The sequence below is a fragment of the Schistocerca cancellata genome, chromosome 1 (assembly GCF_023864275.1).
Source record: "Schistocerca cancellata isolate TAMUIC-IGC-003103 chromosome 1, iqSchCanc2.1, whole genome shotgun sequence".
Classification (NCBI taxonomy): Eukaryota; Metazoa; Arthropoda; class Insecta; order Orthoptera; family Acrididae; genus Schistocerca; species Schistocerca cancellata.
This window is the reverse complement of record NC_064626.1, coordinates 521,842,572-521,861,884: the sequence shown is the minus strand read 5'-3', so window position 1 is coordinate 521,861,884 and position 19,313 is coordinate 521,842,572. Positions and strand designations below refer to the sequence as shown.

The window sequence follows — 19,313 nt, the reverse complement described above, 5'->3', positions numbered from 1 at the left end:
ATATATGTATGTATGTATGTGATGTGGTTGCACCTCACAGGCACACAATTTGAAGACCACGTGTAAAACTTACCCAGTTCAGAAAATGGTCTACCATATTTGAGGTTACTAACTTTTGCTAGTATGTTCCCCTCTATTTGACATTTTGATGTTTCATATGTAGTTTTATTCCAGCAGAACTTCCTTCCACCTAATTCCAAAGAATTAAGACCTCATTATCTTGTCGGAGATTATTTTGGGGCAAAGTGCCAACTCTTGTTTGGGATGTGTTTATCTTCATACGTGAACTAATATTATGATAAATCTAATTTCTAACTACTTTTACACTTTCATGTTCAATGTCCTTCTTGTTATCTTAATTTAATCACAAAATTTAAACCAAGTTGGAATATTTATTTGCTTAAAAGTGTTTTTTTTTTTTTTTTTTAACTGCAGCTCATTTATAGTTTAAAGTGCAAGGCTTTTTATACTGGAGGATGCCTTGCAGGTTCAAGAATTTGAAGGAGTAGTAAGACAGCAGCCTTTTTTGCGTGCGCTAAAATGACAATTCAGGTGATAGAAACATAGAAATTTGGTCCTGAATAAGTTTCTGTAGCTCATGTCATCTTCAGTTTAATTGAATGAAAATGAAAAATAACTGAAAGATAATTCATTAAAGCGATCATATAAATATGTAAGTTGGAACTTAAATAATGGCAACACTGCTGTGGAGACACTATGCAATGGAATCTACTATTGTCGCTAATAGCACATGTTGTTGACATATGTACCTTACCTCCAAACAAATGGACTCGCCCGTCCCACGTCACCGGTGTGCGCACAATCGAGGGAAACGCAGTCACTTGTGAGCGAGTGGTCTAATGTGATAGTGTCACTATGTTGTGTGACTGTAATGGTGTTATCCTAACGCATTAAGTTCTTCCACGGCAGACCAACAGTGCACAGTATTACTGTTCATTTTGAAGCGTCACTTGTGACTAGCTTTGCGAAAGAAGCAGCGACACTTTCTGCGTAACCTGCCCATCATTTTCCATGACCATGCGTGGGCGCATGCAGCGTAAGCTGTGGCTACGTTGTTCAGTCGATGGGACTGGGAACTACTGTACTATCCACCATACACCCTGGACTTAAGTCCTTGTGACTTTGATTTGATTCTGACGATGAAGGAACCATTTTGTGGCATTTGCTTCAGAACTGTTCCAGAGATTCGACAGGCAGTAGACCGCTCCACAAGCACCATCAGCAGAACAGGGTCTGCTAACGGTATACTGTTTCTTCCACATCACTGGCAACAGGTTCTATACAATGCTGGTGACTACTTTGAAGGACAGTAACAGGTGCAAGCATGTAACTCTTTTGTATGGGTCGTGAATAAATAGTTGCCACTATTTAAGTTCCAACCCTCATATATGTTGCTTGGGATCGAATCTCATTATTACACTGTATATGTTGGCCAATAGGGAATTGGATACGCTAACAGTTGTTCTGGTAGCTTAAATTTTGCAACATTACCTTCCTGTTAATGTTGCAATGGATCCATTCGAGCCAAGTTCATAATCCAGTTCGATGGATTGCTGCTAACAGTTGATACAGTATGTGGAAGACACACTTTCAAGTATAATGACCACTTCTTATCACATGGCACACTCCAATAGGCAATCCACTTCTGCTTAATCCTGACTCAGTATATCAGGAGTGATAGTAAGAATAGCTGCTGTGATATGGGGTTGCAAGTCTTTGAGATTCTGTGGTAGAAGCAGAAGATAAAAAAGCAATCGTTGATGTAAACTTCCCCATGAACCATGGACCTTGCCGTTGGTGGGGAGGCTTACGTGCCTCAGCGATACAGATGGCCGTACCGTAGGTGCAATCACAACGGAGGGGTATCTGTTGAGAGGCCAGACAAACGTGTGGTTCCTGAAGAGGGGCAGCAGCCTTTTCAGTAGTTGCAGGGGCAAAAGTCTGGATGATTTACTGATCTGGCCTTGCAACACTAACCAAAACGGCCTTGCTGTGCTGATACTGCGAACGGCTGAAAGCAGGGGAAACTACAGCCGTAATTTTTCCCGAGGGCATGCAGCTTTACTGTATGGTTAAATGATGATGACGTCCTCTTGGGTAAAATATTCCGGAGGTAAAATAGTCCCCCATTCGGATCTCCGGGTGGGGACTACTCAGGAGAGAAAGAAAACTGGCGTTCTACAGATCGGAGCATGGAATGTCAGATCCCTTAATCGGACAGGTAGGTTAGAAAAATTTAAAAAGGGGAATGGATAGGTTGAAGTTAGATATATTGGGAATTAGTGAAGTTTGGTGGCAGGAGGAACAAGACTTCTGGTAAGGTGAATACGGGGTTATAAATACAAAATCAAATAGTAATGCAGGAGTAGGTTTAGTAATGAATAAAAAAAATAGGAGTGCGGGTAAGCTACTACAAACAGCATAGTGAATGCATTATTGTGGCCAAGATAGACATGAAGCCCATGCCTACTACAGAAGTACAAGTTTATATGCCAACTAGCTCTGCAGATGATGAAGAAATTGATGAAATGTATGATGAGATAAAAGAAATTATTCAGGTAGTGAAGGGAGACGAAAATTTAATAGTCATGGGTGACTGGAATTCGAGAGTAGGAAAAGGGAGAGAAGGAAACGTATTAGGTGAATATGGATTGGGGGAGAGAAATGAAAGAGGAAGCCGTTTGGTAGAATTTTGCACAGAGCATAACTTAATCGTAGCTAACTCTTGGTTCAAGAATCATGAAAGAAGGTTGTATACATGGAAGAATCCTGGAGATAATAGAAGGTATCAGATAGATTATATAATGGCAAGACAGGGATTTAGGAACCAGGTTTTAAATTGTAAGACATTTCAAGGGGCAGATGTGGACTCTGACCACAATCTATTGGTTATGAACTGTAGATTAAAACTGAAGAAACTGCAAAAAGGTGGGAATTTAAGGAGATGGGACCTGGATAAACTGACTAAACCAGAGGTTGTACAGAGTTTCAGGGAGAGCATAAGGGAACAATTGACAGGAATGGGGGAAAGAAATACAGTAGAAGAAGAATGGGTAGCTCTGAGGGATGAAGTAGTGAAGGCAGCAGAGGATCAAGTAGGTAAAAATACGAGGGCTAGTAGAAATCCTTGGGTAACAGGAGAAATATTGAATTTAATTGATGAAAGGAGAAAATATAAAAACACAGTAAATGAAGCAGGCAAAAAGGAATACAAACGTCTCAAAAATGAGATCGACAGGAAGTGCAAAATGGCTAAGCAGCGATGGCTAGAGGACAAATGTAAGGATGTAGAGGCGTATCTCACTAGGGGTAAGATAGATACTTCCTACAGGAAAATTAAAGAGACCTTTGGAGAAAAGAGAGCCACTTGTATGAATATCAAGAGCTCAGATGGAAACCCAGTTCTAAGCAAAGAAGGGAAAGCAGAAAGGTGGAAGGAGTATGTAGAGGGTCAGTACAAGGGCAGTGTACTTGAGGACAATATTATGGAAATGGAAGAGGGTGTAGATGAAGATGAAATGGGAGATACGATACTGCGTGTAGAGTTTGACAGAGCACTGAAAGACCTGAGTCGAAACAAGGCCCCGGGAGTAGACAACATTCCATTGGAACTACTGACGGCCTTGGGAGAGCCAGTCCTGACAAACCTCTACCATCTGGTGAGCAAGATGTATGAGACAGGCAAAATACCCTCAGACTTCAAGAAGAGTATAATAATTCCAATCCCAAAGAAAGCAGGTGTTGACAGATGTGAAAATTACCGAACTATCAGTTTAATAAGTCACAGCTGCAAAATACTAACGCGAATTCTTTACAGACGAATGGAAAAACTGGTAGAAGCTGACCTCGGCGAAGATCAGTTTGGATTCCGCAGAAATGTTGGAACACGTGAGGCAATACTGACTCTACGACTTATCTTAGAAGAAAGAATAAGGAAAGGCAAACCTACGTTTCTAGCATTTGTAGACTTAGAGAAAACTTTTGACAATGTTGACTGGAATACTCTCTTTCAAATTCTAAAGGTGGCAGGGGTAAAATACAGGGAGCGAAAGGCTATTTACAATTTGTACAGAAACCAGACGGCAGTTACAAGAGTCGAGGGGCATGAATGGGAAGCAGTGGTTGGGAAGGGAGTGAGACAGAGTTGTAGCCTTTCCCCGATGTTATTCAATCTGTATATTGAGCAAGCTGTAAAGGAAACAAAAGAAAAATTCGGAGTGGGTATTAAAATCCATGGAGAAGAAATAAAAACTTTGAGGTTCGCCGATGACATTGTAATTCCGTCAGAGACAGCAAAGGACTTGGAAGAGCAGTTGAACGGAATGGACAGTGTCTTGAAAGGAGGATATAAGATGAACATCAACAAAAGCAAAACGAGAATCATAGAATGTAGTCGAATTAAGTCGGGTGATGCTGAGGGAATTAGATTAGGAAATGAGACAATTAAAGTAGTAAAGGAGTTTTGCTATTTGGGGAGCAAAATAACTGATGATGGTCGAAGTAGAGAAGATATAAAATGTAGACTGGCAATGGCAAGGAAAGCATTTCTGAAGAAGAGAAATTTGTTAACATCGTGTATAGATTTAAGTGTGTGGAAGTCGTTTCTGAAAGTATTTGTATGGAGTGTAGCCATGTATGGAAGTGAAACATGGACGATAAATAGTTTAGACAAGAAGAGAATAGAAGCTTTCGAAATGTGGTGCTACAGAAGAATGCTGAAGATTAGATGGGTAGATCACATAACTAATGAGGAGGTATTGAATAGAATTGGGGAGAAGAGGAGTTTGTGGCACAACTTGACAAGAAGAAGGGACCAGTTGGTAGGACATGTTCTGAGGCATCGAGGGATCACAAATTTAGCATTGGAGGGCAGCATGGAGGGTAAAAATCGTAGAGGGAGACCAAGAGATGAATACACTAGGCAGATTCAGAAGGATGTAGGTTGCAGTAAGTACTGGGAGATGAAGAAGCTTGCACAGGATAGAGTAGCATGGAGAGCTGCATCAAAACAGTCTCAGGACTGAAGACAACAACAACGATGTAAACCCACAAGAAAAAAATCCATAAGGTATCAAATCCGGTGACCATGATGTCTACTGGTGTAGCAGCGGGTCAGCAGCCACAGGATGGCCTATCCAGCAATGTGGCAATGCATCATTCAGGTAATCTTGTACACAATTGTGGAAATGTGGAGGTGTGCCTTCTTGTTGAAAGATGAGGCCTCTGCTATGAGTTTCACGTCGTGGCTTTAGCCATAACTGCAGCATGTCGAGGTAGCTGATACCATTAACAGTTCTCTCAATGAAGAGGCCATTGACTGTGTTGTTGGACATGGTACAGAACACGTTAACTTTCTCGGAATACTAGATGTGAGTGACTGTTGCATGTGGATTATCTGTCCCCCATATTCTTGTGTCGCCTTGGCTCGGTTTGCTGCTATTTTCAACCACTATGGTTGCTGTCACCCGTCTCGGCAGTTTTCCAAGCTAACTTGCCGGCACAAGATCCAGAAACCTTTGAGAATTTATCTTTTATGTACTGTATTAATTTTTACGTTGTGTGCAGCCATTTACCTATACTGATTTTTTAAAAATGTTTCATGGACTTCACAATTATCCTATAGTTTGACTGAAAAGAAACAGAAATTTGTGATCAAACTTTTAACACTCAATCCTTTTATGGATTTTCCTTTCATGTGAAATTGGAGACATCCTCTTCTCAGAGTAAAGTGACAGCAGGAATTATTTTCTGTTTGGCAAAGTCAGAAACAAAATTACACAACTAAAAGTCCTTAAAAGTGTCAGAATAATCTAGCAAAAAAATTTTTTTTTTAATACACACGTTTTTCTGTCAGATATTATTTAAAAAATTACATGCTTGCTTTTAGAATTTAGTCCTCTGTGTCCCTTAGAATAATACCATACTGTGTACAATTATTCATGATTTAATTGAATAGATAAAAAATGTACTCATTAATTGGCTGTAGAAGAAAACACATATATATAATGGTATTAAAATTCACAAGATTTTGAAGCAAGTGGCTCCTTCTTCCAGCAGAAGGGTTAAAGGGGAAAGAAGAGTGGTGAAGGAAAAAGGCTAGTGAGGTTTAGGAAATGAAGAAGAGTTGGAACAGTTGCCCAGAACCCTGGATCAGAGGGAAACTTATTGGATGGGATGATTGTTGGGAATTGCACCGGACAAGATTTGAAAACCTGAGACCTTAAAGGTGGTAAGGTAGGGTAATACATTGCTGCCAAATGATCGTCCAAGGCATAATAAGAGCAAAAAGTTAAGTGAATTGTATGTGATATAGGCGTGGGGGGGGGGGGGGGGGTAAATAGACAGATCAGAAAATAAAATGTTTAGAGATCTAACACAGAGTGAAGATAGGAACAGTAACTGTGAAGAGATGCTGAGACCAAAGAAATTAATGTAAATTAAACCTTTTGCTGCTGTGAGTGAGTACACAAGTCCTGCTAACTGTTCCCCAGGTATTGTGGACATGTGTGCATGCACAGATGGGTTTTCCTACACTTCTACGGACATCTGAATGCATACTGAGCTGCTGACCTCTCACTGCTGCAGACGATTTACTACCATTTCTCGATGAATAAAAAACATTTTAGAGTCTTTATCCTATAATGTGTGTGTCATTGTGCGATATCATTTACAAGAAACCCGATTTTGGTATCTTGAATCATTTATGTGATGTGACAATTGTTATGTGCACATGATTTTCAATGCACAAGGATACAAGTAGGCATGTCATGCATGACAGTCCTTTGGATAAACTTCTCAAGAACTAATTGAGATACCCTTCTGCTCTCAAATTTAAATAAAATTTCATTATTGTATCTAAATTTCACTCACTGCAATGTATGGGCTAAAATCTACCATACATGGAAGTTTTTGCAGTGTGTTTTTACCTCCGCGAACTGTTTATAATTTTTTGCGATGTTTTACTTAAATATGTTGCAACGCAATAAGTATGATGAACAATGAAAAGACATTCAGTTCTTTATTGAGTGAAGATATCAGACTGTAAGATGTGCACATATCTAATTCAACTAATAGTTTTTGAAAAAACAGAAGATAAGTATTTCATATCAGTCAGAACGCCACCTCTCGGCACAGGCACCAGCATTTGGCAGGCAGTACTGTCATAACAGAAGACACCTCGGCACAAAATGCAAAGAGCTTGTCTGTAGCCGTGAAGCGGTTAAGGTCAGCTGAGTGGTGATAACCAAGCACATTTTGTAATGACAGTTCCCACTTGTGAAGTTCTGAGAAACTGGTGTATGGGGGAGGAATCAAGATAGCACAGAGGTGAAACAGGCACCGTGGTCATGGCTGTCATGTAGAGCATACTCAGCAACAGGATATTGCATACTGCCAGTATAAAACCTGTTCCTATACCTGTTCGTCCTAATAGATAACTTGGTGGTAATTATGCTGCTGTGAAAGGCCAGGCAGCATTTACATACAACATGTGTTGTTTACAGGTGTCTCTTTGATACTATATGTTTTGCAGTTACAGGGCTGGTATAGGTGGTGGTAGGAGAGTGCATAGGCCAAGTCTTACACAAGGGTAGGAGCCATAGGTTAAGGAAACGGATGCAGAAGGAGCTTAGGATCTGACAAGGATATTGTGGAGCTTTGGAGGGCAAAGAAAAGCTATTCTGGGTGTGGTGGGCAAGATGTCGGACAGAATGGATCTCATTTCAGAACTGATATAAAGGAAGTCGTAGCCTTGTCGAAACAGCTGATTAGTATTTTCAAGACTAAGATGATACTACGTGATGAGAGGTGTACTCCTAAGTTGTTTTTTGAAGGGGTCAGAAGTACCGGGACTGGATGTAATGGCCTGAAAATCTACTTTTGAACTAGAGCTGGTGGGTTAATTACATCCAGTGAAGGCTGAGGCGAGACAACTGCTATATTGTTGTAAAGAGTCTGCATCTGAACGAATACGTTTGTCTTGGATGCCAAGGCTGTGTGGGATGGAACATTTGACACAGAAAGGATGACAACTGACAAAATGTAAGTACTGATGTTTGTTTATAGGTTTAATGAGAACAGAAGTGTGTAGCTGACCTTCTGTGAGGATGAGGTCTACATCAAGGAAAGTGGCATGAGATTCAGTATAGGACCATGACAAATTCACTTGGGAGAATGTGTTTAGAAAGTCCAAGAATTTCAGCAGGTCAGCCTCACCATGAGTCCATAAGGCAAAGATGTCATCAGTATATCTAAACCAAACTATGGGCTGAATGCTTATAGACCTGAGGAAGGCCCCCTACAAGCGACCCATAAAAAGAATGATATAAGAAGGAGCCATCCTGTTTCCAATAGCCAACCCCCTGATCTGCTTGTATGTCTGTCCGTCAAAGGTAAAATAGTTGTTGGTAAGTATAAAGGTGATTAAGATGAGCAGGAAGGATGTCATAGGTTTGGAATCACATGGGCACTGACTGAGGAAATTTTCAGCAGCATGCAGTCCATGTACATGGGGGCTGTTGGTATAGAGGGTGGTGGCATCAATGGTGAGAAGCAAGGGGCATGGTGAAAGTGGGATTGGCACATATTTCCGATGATCTAAGAACTGGTTGGTGTGTTTAACATAGGATGGGAAGTCTTTGTACTATATGTTACAGGTGTTGATCAACTAAGGCAGATACATGTTTGGTGGGTTTTGAGGCCAAAAATTATGGGTTGGCAAGTTGATTAGGTGTGCGGATCGTAGAAATGAAATGAAATGTTGCTGGGGGAGGGGGTAAAGAAGTTCTGTGAATTGAGGTGTTAGCCCTTGTGAGGTGCCTGTGGTTTTAAGGAGGGAGTGCAGATCAGTTTGACTCACAGGGATGGGATCTTGATGGCAGAGTGCTCAGACAGTTGGCATAGTCCTTTGTTTACAAACTCCCATCGGTCAAGTATGCCATTGGTAGATCCTTTGCCCTCTGGGAGGATAATAATGGAGTCATCAGTTTTTAGAGAACGAAGGCCTGGTGTTCTTTTGGGAACAGGTTAGGCTCATGCAGGGTGCTAAGGAAGGGCGGCGAAGCAATGCTGGATGTGAGGAATTTGTGGAAGCAATTTTCTTTCCCACCATCCACTTATCTTGCTTACAGCAATTCTTGCATGATTTTGTTTGTTAGTTTTTTTGGCAAACCACTCTGATCGACTTTTACTGCCATGTCCTGCATTACTTTATTTGTTAGACAGAATAGGTTATATTTCCTTCAATGACTTCCTCTTACTACTGTTCGCCCTGTTTTTAAAATTTTATCTGTTTTCACATCTTTTCCATCAAAATTTCTTCTTTTTTTTAATCTCCCTATCATAATCTTTTTGTATCACATAAGGCCTCTTTTCTGATGAGAAACTCTCAACCCTCATTCTCTTGTTAATCCTTGTCTGTTCTCATGATTTTCATACAAAATTTTCCAAATTTTTCATATCTTTTCTATCTTTTTTCTGTTCTTTTTATTTTTTTCCACCTCTTCTTCTTCTTCTTCTTCTTCTTCTCCTCCTCCTCTTTTGTCACTCCCATCACTTCAAACACTCCTAACCCTCCTCTCTCACATCACATACAGTGGAACCTTGCATACCGAGCATTGTTCTTTCCAGAATCTTACTTGTAGTGCAAAACACTCGTTAACCAAAACAATTTATCCCATATAAATTAATGTAAAATACGATAATGCATTCCATGCAGAAAAAGTACTGAAGGTTTTATCTTATCCTTGCACTTGATACAAAGAAAATTATACCTATAGTATTATGTAGTTTGGTTATAATAGAAGGAAACATTCCACGAAGGAAAAATATATCTAAAAACAAAGATGATGTCCTTTTTTCCCCCTAAGGTAAGTCTTTCCGCTCCCGGGACTGGAATGACTCCTTACCCTCTCCCTTAAAACCCACATCCTTTCGTCTTTCCCTCTCCTTCCCTCTTTCCTGATGAGGCTACAGTTTGTTGCGAAAGCTTGAATTTTGTGTGTATGTTTGTGTTCGTTTGTGTGTCTGTCGACCTGCCAGCACTTTCATTTGGTAAGTCACATCATCTTTGTTTTTAGATGTATTATGTAGTTTATTACTCACAATGCATAAGTAATTCTTTTTTGCTAGGAAGCTATCTATAGTCATTTGTTTCTGCTGATGCTTCAGCACTTGGCAAAAATGCAACAAACCATTATCATGAAATAAATTTGTAGTGACTGTAGCCACTGCTTTATTGGGGTAATTATTTTCAATATACAAGCAACCAGTTCCCATGCTTTCAGCAGTTCTCTTATTATGCCAGAAGACTGCTGCTTTGCTGTCACTGTCTCCTCCTCCTCCCCCGGCTCCTCCTCCTCCTCCTCTTCCTCCTCCTCTTCCTCCTCACAATTTCCTTTTGTGAAACACACTGCAGCTCCATAAGCTCTTCGGTGGTCATTCCTTGACTGTGATTTCCCACAAGTTCATCAATATCATTGTTATCGACTTCGAGTCAAATGCTCTTCGCCAAAGACACAATCTGGCAACAGACTCCACAGGCACTGACTCAGATGCCATAAAGTCACATTCAGCAACGCACTCTGGTCAAAGCTTTCTCCAAGCAGAAGTAAGTGTTTTCTTGGGAACTGCTTCCCATACCGTTTTGAACATCTTGACGTGGGGAGCAATGTTGAAGGGATATTTCCAAAACTTTCTGAGAGTTTATTGGTAGCTTCAATCAACCCGAAAGCAATTCTCAAAGAGTGCTTTAGTGTAGAGCTTCTTACTGTTAGAAATAATTTGCTGTTCTGTAGGCTGGAGTAATGGAGTGGCATTGGGAGGCAGAAAATGGATCTTGATGAATTGAAATTCTTCAGGAGACAGATTCATCACAAGCAAATATTTTTTCACCAAAAGACCAAACGCTTCATTGATCCAATGACAAAAAAAGATCATGTGTCATCCAAGCCACATTGTTGAACCTCCACATCACATTTAACTTGCTCTTCTGGACTTAACGCTTCTTGAAGGCTTGTGGAATTTTTGAATGGTAAACAAGCAGCGGTTTAATTTCCTAATTGCCATTTGCATTGACACAGAATGGCAGTCTGAGATGGCTTTCATTGGCTTCTGACATGGCAATACGTTCTCCTCTGCTGTTGTAAAGGTATGCTACAGCATGTGTTTCCAGAAAAGACCTTTCTCATCACAATTAAAAATCGTTTGTGACAGATAACCCTCAGAATCTATGAGCTAATGAAGTTGCAAAACAAACTTTAAAAATGATGCCCTTAATGACTGATGTTTCACAAAATGAGTGGTGATGTAGTGTGACGTCACCAGCCGTTCGTGGGTGGCAGGGGAAGCATTACACAGTATGAAGTTGCAGATGAAGTTCTCTGCTGCCTTTGTGTTGGAGCTGGCTGCCTTCACTATGCCTCACAATGTTGCGAATGCCAGTTCTTCTCTTAAACTTCTCGAACCACCCACAGCTTCCTTTAAACACTTCTTGGGCTGCTGCTGATCATGGCGTCTTCTTAACGAGGTTGGCGAAAATAATTCTTGCCTTCTCACAAATGATGATCTCATTAATAGTGTCGTCTTGCAATTGCTTTTAATTTATCCATATGAGGAGCAACCTTTTGATATTATCCAGAATATGAAACCATTGTTTAGGTATGCTTTTCACTCCCTTTGAAGCGCTATCTCCTTAATCTTGTCCTTGTTCATGAGGATAGTGATGTAGACAGTGTGTATGTGCTTGCTAAATCAGCATGCTCACACCACATTCATGTTTTTCAGTGATTTTACATTTCATTTCTAAGGTCATTTTCTTTCTATTATGGTTGTCTTCTTGTGGCTTTATCATTGGGGACATTTCTACGAAGGTTATTCATATGTGCACACAAAAAAACACTGTGTGGACACAAGTCTAGAAAAATGTGTGGTCAATAGCTGCACTAACATGGTAGCAGAAAGAACGCTGAACCAAGACTGCAGTGCATACTAAACACATTGCTCATATGGCACTGCCGACAATGAAAGGTGTTCATATTCCCCTCCTGCACACGAACGGCTGGCGACGTCACGCTACATCACCACTCATTTTGTGAAACATCAGTTGTTAAGCGCATCATTTTTACAGTTTGTTTTGCTTGTTATACAAATTGCTTGTTATGGAAGTTGCTCGTTAAGTGAGCCTTAATTAACTTTATACTTACCAGCAGTTATTTTACTTTCGAGGGGCAGACATACAAACAGATCAGGGACACAGTTATAGTACCTAGAATGGCTCCTTCTTATACCAAACCGAGCGAGGTGGCGCAGTGGTTAGAACACTGGACTTGCATTCAGGACGACAACGGTTCAATTCCTTGCCGGGCCACCCTGATTCAAGTTTTCCATGATTTTATATTAATGACATCTTTGCCTTAGGGCCTCAGGATGGGGCTGACCTGTTAAAATTCTTGGAATCTCTAAATACATTCTCCCAATTGAATTTTTCATGGTCCTCTACTGAACTCCTTGCCACTTTGTTATAGTCTTCATCCTCACAGAAGGTCAGCAACACACTTCTGAACAAATTAAACCTACTAACAAACAACACTACTTATATTTTGACCGTTGCCATCCTTTCCATATCAAACATTCCCTCCAATACAGCCTTGGCATCTGAGGCAAACGTATTTGTTCGGATGCATACTCTATATGGCAATACACCTGCATTCTCACCTCAGCCTTCACTGGATATAATTACCCTACTAGCGTAGTTCAATAGCTAATTTCCCAGGCCATTACATCCAATCCTGGTACTGCAGATCCCTCCAAAAAACAACTTTGGAGCATGCCACTGGTCACTCAGTATTATCATAGTCTGGACTGCATTAATAAGCTACTTTGACAAGGCCGTGACTTCCCAAAATCATGCCCTGAAAAGAGATCCATTCTGTCTTGACATTTTGCCCATCACACCCAGAATAGTTTTTCATTGCCCTCCCAATCTCTGCAATATCCTTGTCAGACTATATGCTCCCTACCCTAAGGCTCCTATCTTGCCTGTGGTACTACTTGCCCTGTGCTCCCTCTTACCATCATCTGTACCAACCCTGTATCTGGCAAAACATACACTTATCAAAGGGAGAGCCACCTGTAAAATGACATGTCATATACCCAATGGTATGTAAACACTGTTCAGCCTTTTACATAAGCATGACTACCATCCACTTAGGATGAATGGGCTTAGGCAGAGGATGTATAATGGGAACAGACAATATGCTCTGTGATGTGACAATCATGACCTCAGTGCCTGCTTCACCACATGTCTCATCTGAATTCTTTCTGCAGATACCAGTTTTCTCACAATTCCACAGATGGAAATTGGCTTTACAGCATGCCCTTGGTTCTCACCACCCACCTGCCCTTAATTTACATTAATTTCTCTGATATCAGCACTTCTTATCAGTAACTATTCCTTTTTTCATTCTTTCTTAGATTCCTACATCTTTCATTTTCTGACCTATCCTCATTTTTTGCTTTGCCCCCTCTCACCTCTGTCACATAAAGTGCATTTAGCTTTTCACTTTTATTAACTGGCGCACAATGTTTTGGCAATAATCTCTGTCTTGCGTATTACTCTACTTTCCACTTTTAAGCTCTCAGGTTTTCAAATCTCGTCCAGTACAGTCCCCAACAATGTCTCGCCTTCTTACCCCATCTGGTAAGTCACCCCTGATCAACGGTCCTTGGTGACTTTTACAAGCTCCTTCCATTTCCTAAAACTCGTTTCATCCAAACCTTTCTTCCAGAAGAATTAGCCACTGCCTCTGAAAGCTTACGAATTTTAACACCTGTATGTGTTTGTTCTCCTGCGTCTGCTTGGCTGACTAGATTTTTTAATCAATCAACTTACATTGTGTTTTCAAAAATTGATAATTTTTGTTGATAAATTATTCATGACTGTATTATTTAGTGTGCATTTTGAGACATGTAGAAAGTGTTAAATTTATGTGTGTGGATTCCAAGAAATCTGCATGTTTAACTTGTTACAGTTACTCAGTACTTCCATCCTTTCTCCACATCCTCTGTGTAATTGCCTCCTGTATTGCTTTGTTTCTAATTTTGTTATCCTATTTATTTTTATCATTAACATGCAGCTTAATTTGTGATTTTTCACTCACCCAACAAATTCATTCAGGCCAGGAACGGATTGTTTCCAATCAAGTTTTGTTACTTACAGAAAACTTATTGCAGCTTCAGTTGCTTCCTAATAATATGCTGACAATGTCTGATATGGGATTTGAATACATAATTTAAGATCTTAATTAAATGTGAGGGTTATTTCAGTGATGGTAAAACTGTCAGAGTTATATTGATGATTGAGGCTTTGTTGTTTACAGTGTTAATGTTGAGCGCAATTCCATGCACATGCACACGCTCACACACACACACACACACACACACACACACACACACACACACACACACACACACACACACACAAAATTGAAGTTGGCTGTAGTTTCATTACATGTTGTTTCATCGTGACTCAGTTCCCCAGATTTCCTTACAAACAGTAAAACCTATTGTGAGACCTTAACTTTTCCCTGCGAATTGAATGTTCAAATAACTTAAGGGTTTGCTGCCAGGTGACGTCGTCGACCACTGCCGATATTTTGACAGGAGCACACCCTGCCATTCTCAAGGGACAACGGCGAGGAGGTAGCAGTGTGAAAGGGAATTTAATACCTTGGTTCACAGAGGAGAAACAAGGAAGATACCACACACAGAACAAGTAACCACAGAGTCAACACACAACCAAAGATAACCAACAACAGAAATATCGATAGAGACTATTAATCAACAGGTGATGTAGCACTAATTGTGTCCCTCTGTTTTTTGATGAGAGACAGAGCCGGATTCCAAGAAGCATTTAAACAAAATCCACCATCTCTGTTTATAAGGATGCTTAATAGTTTGATTTCAACCGCCTCAATAACAGTATCCCAATAGCTGGACGTGCAAGCCAGAATCTGCGTGTTGTATTCTATAGAATGACCGGTGTCAATGCAATGCTCCGCAATAGCGGACTTACTCGGCTGTTGTAAGCTTTTGTGACACTTATTTACTATACACCGGTCTTCCACAGTCCTGATTGTCTGACCAATATATGATATGCCACAACTGCAAGGAATACGATAGACACCAGCCTTATGCAAACCAAGATCGTCTTTCACGGACACCAACAGAACCTTAATCTTAGAAGGTGGTTGAAAAACACATTTCACATCATATTTCCGCAAAATATGGCCAATCCTGTTGTAAATGCTTCCTGCCTAAGGCAAAAAGGCCATAGACTTAGGTGCCACTTCGTTGCTATCGTCACTCACCTGTTGCACAGAAGACTGATAGCGCAACACACATTTGATCTGCCTGTCACTATAACCATTCTTACGAAAGGTGACTTCAAGATGTGATAGCTCAGCTGCCAAACTTTCAGGGTCTGAGATAACGTGGGCCCTGTGAACCAAGGTACGATGTACTCCTTCGTGCTCAGCTGGATGGTGACATCTATCCGCTCACAGATACAAGTCAGTGTGAGTAGGCTTCCTATAAACAGAATGTCCCAACATACCATCAGTCTTCCTTCTGACCAACACATCAAGGAACGGAAGGCATTCATTCTTTTCCACCTCTGTAGTGAACTGAATATTTGGGTGGATTGAATTCAGGTGTTCCAAAAACTGGTTTAAATTCTCACTGCCATTAGGCCAAATAACAAAAGTATCATCTACATATCTGAAAAAACACGCAGGTTTCAAGGTCGCAGACTCCAATGCACGTTCCTCAAAGTCCTCAATAAACAAATTGGCCACAATAGGTGACAACGGGCTTCCCATTGCAACTCCATCAGTCTGTTCGTGGTACTGACCATTGAATAAAAAGTAAGTGGAAGTCGGCACATGTCAAAACAAATTTGTTAACTCAACACCAAACTTAACCTCAATTAGCTGCAACGAATCAGAGAGAGGAACACGAGTAAAAAGAGAAACCACATCAAGACTGACTAAAATATCAGAGTCATTTAAACGCAATCCCAAACAACAAAAGTATCGTCTACATATCTGAAAAAACACGCAGGTTTCAAGGTCGCTGACTCCAATGCACGTTCCACAAAGTCCTCCATAAGCAAATTGGCCACAATAGGTGACAACGGGCTTCCCATTGCAACTCCATCAGTCTGTTCGTAGTACTGACCATTGAATAAAAAGTAAGTGGAAGTCAGCACATGCCAAAACAAATTTGCTAACTCAACACCAAACTTAACCTCAATTAGCTGCAACGAATCAGAGAGAGGAACACGAGTAAAAAGAGAAACCACATCAAGACTGACTAAAATATCAGAGTCATTTAAACGCAATCCCTACAATCAACATAACAAATCTACAGAGTTCTTAATGTGGTGTTCACACCTACCTACTAGTGGGCTCAACAAACTAGCAAGATGTTTAGCTACGCGATATGTCGGAGCACGAATATTAGAAACAATAGGCCTCAACGGGACAGCCTCTTTATGGACCTTAGGAGGCCATATAATCTAGGTGGTACAGCTCAGGAAGAATTAAGACTCTTGATAGTCTCCTGTGACAAAGAACTTTTCTTCAGGAAGGTATTAGTCTTTCTCTCAGCACTCTTAGTATGGTCAGCACCGATTTGATTGCAGTCTGACTGGGAATTTCAGTCTGTAACTTCTTGTCATTTGGCGAAGTTTGAACATTTCCTTCACTTAGTGTCTAATTCTAATTTTAATTCTCAACGTTCTGTGATCAATCTCACATAGAAAATGTTTGACGACGCATCTTTGTCTGTGCTGGGGAAAGGTTGAAATTTCGCAATGATGCCTAAGATTTTGCCAGTCATTGATTTTATTAGTTCTATTGACCAGGCTGTTTATAAATTACCTTCCGAGGCTGCGGAAGAGGTTAGGAGGGAAGCTTGTCATGTGTTGACTGGGGTCCGTCCACCCAAGTGTAACATTACAGCAGCTGAGGCAGCTGCTTTACGTTCACTCAGAATGGATCCTGATATTGTTATTTTACCTGCGAACAAGGAAAATGCCACAGTTTTCTTGACAAGCACGATTACATTCAAAAGACACAGTGTCTACTTTCTGATTCTGCGAATCGCAAAATCAGTGCTGACCCTACTGAGAGTGTTGAGAGAAAGACTAATACCTTCCTGAAGAAACGTTCTTTGTCACAGGAGACTATCAAGAGTTCTAATTCTTACTGAGCTGTACCACCTAGATTATATGGCCTCCCTAAGGTCCATAAAGAGGCTGTCCCATTGAGGCCTATTGTATCTAATATTGGTTCTCTGACATATCATGTAACTAAACATCTTGCTAGTTTGTTGAGCCCACTAGTAGATAGGTGTGAACACCACATTAAGAACTCTGCAGATTTGTTATGTTGATTGTAGGGATTGCGTTTGAATGACTCTGATATTTTAGTCAGTCTTGATGTGGTTTCTCTTTTTACTCGTGTTCCTCTCTCTGATTCGTTGCAGCTAATTGAGGTTAAGTTTGGTGTTGAGTTAGCAAATTTGTTTTGGCATGTGCTGACTTCCACTTACTTTTTATTCAATGGTCAGTACTACGAACAGACTGATGGAGTTGCAATGGGAAGCCCTTTGTCACCTATTGTGGCCAATTTGCTTATGGAGGACTTTGTGGAACGTGCATTGGAGTCAGCGACCTTGAAACCTGCGTGTTTTTTCAGATATGTAGACGATACTTTTGTTGTTTGGGATTGCGTTTGAATGACTCTGATATTTTAGTCAGTCTTGATGTGGTTTCTCTTTTTACTCGTGTTCCTCTCTCTGATTCGTTGCAGCTAATTGAGGTTAAGTTTGGTGTTGAGTTAGCAAATTTGTTTTGGCATGTGCTGACTTCCACTTACTTTTTATTCAATGGTCAGTACTACGAACAGACTGATGGAGTTGCAATAGGAAGCCCGTTGTCACCTATTGTGGCCAATTTGCTTATGGAGGACTTTGTGGAACCTGCATTGGAGTCAGCGACCTTGAAACCTGCGTGTTTTTTCAGATATGTAGACGATACTTTTGTTGTTTGGCCTCATGGCAGTGAGAATTTAAACCAGTTTTTGGAACACCTGAATTCAATCCACCCAAATATTCAGTTCACTACAGAGGTGGAAAAGAATGGATGCCTTCCCTTGCTTGATGTGTTGATCAGAAGGAAGACTGATGGTATTTTGGGACATTCTATTTATAGGAAGCCTGCTCACACTGACTTGTATCTGCGAGCTGATAGTTGTCACCATCCAGCTGAGCGTGAAGGAGTACTTCGTAACTTGGTTCACAGGGCCCATGTTATCTCAGACCCTGAAAGTTTGGCAGCTGAGCTATCACATCTTGAAGTCACCTTTCATCAGAATGGTTATAGTGAGAGGCAGATCAAACGCGCATTGCGCTATCAGCCTTCTGTGCAACAGGTTAGTGACGATAGCAGTGAAGTGGCACCTAAGTCTATGGCCTTTTTGCCTTAGGCAGGAAGCATTTACAACAGGATTGGCCATATTTTGCGGAAATATGATGTGAAATGTGTTTTTCAACCACCTTCTAAGATTAAGGTTCTGTTGGTGTCCGTGAAAGACGATCTTGGTTTGCATAAGGCTGGTGTCTATCGTATTCCTTGCAGTTGTGGCATATCATATATTGGTCAGACAATCAGGACTGTGGAAGACCGGTGTATAGTAAATAAGTGTCACAAAAGCTTACAACAGCCGAGTAAGTCCGCTATTGCGGAGCATTGCATTGACACCGGTCATCCTATAGAATACAACAACACGGAGATTCTGGCTTGCACGTCCAGCTATTGGGATACTGTTATTGAGGCGGTTGAAATCAAACTATCAAGCATCCTTATAAACAGAGATGGTGGATTTTGTTTAAATGCTGCTTGGAATCCGGCTCAGTCTCTCATCAAAAAACAGAGGGACACAATTAGTGCTACCTCACCTGTTGATTAATAGTCTCTATCGATATTTCTGATGTTGGTTATCTTTGATTGTGTATTGACTCTGCGATTACTTGTTCTGTGTGTGGTATCTTCTTTGTTTCTCCTCTGTGAACCAAGGTATTAAATTCCCTCTGCACATTGCTTCCTCCTTGCAGTTGTGCCTTGAGAATGGCATTGTGTCTTCCTGTCATAATATCGGCGGTGGTCGACGATGTCACCCGGCAGCAAACTTGTAAGTTATTTGAACAGTAAAAACTATTACTTATAACATTAT

At 40.7% G+C, this 19,313-nt stretch overlaps 1 protein-coding gene across 1 annotated transcript in view; it reads left to right on the top strand.

The window, feature by feature from the left end:
• LOC126179177 (serine/arginine repetitive matrix protein 2) overlaps positions 1-19,313 on the top strand; it is a 273,657-nt gene that overhangs the window by 200,163 nt on the left and 54,181 nt on the right. The gene's annotated exons all lie outside the window — the stretch shown is intronic.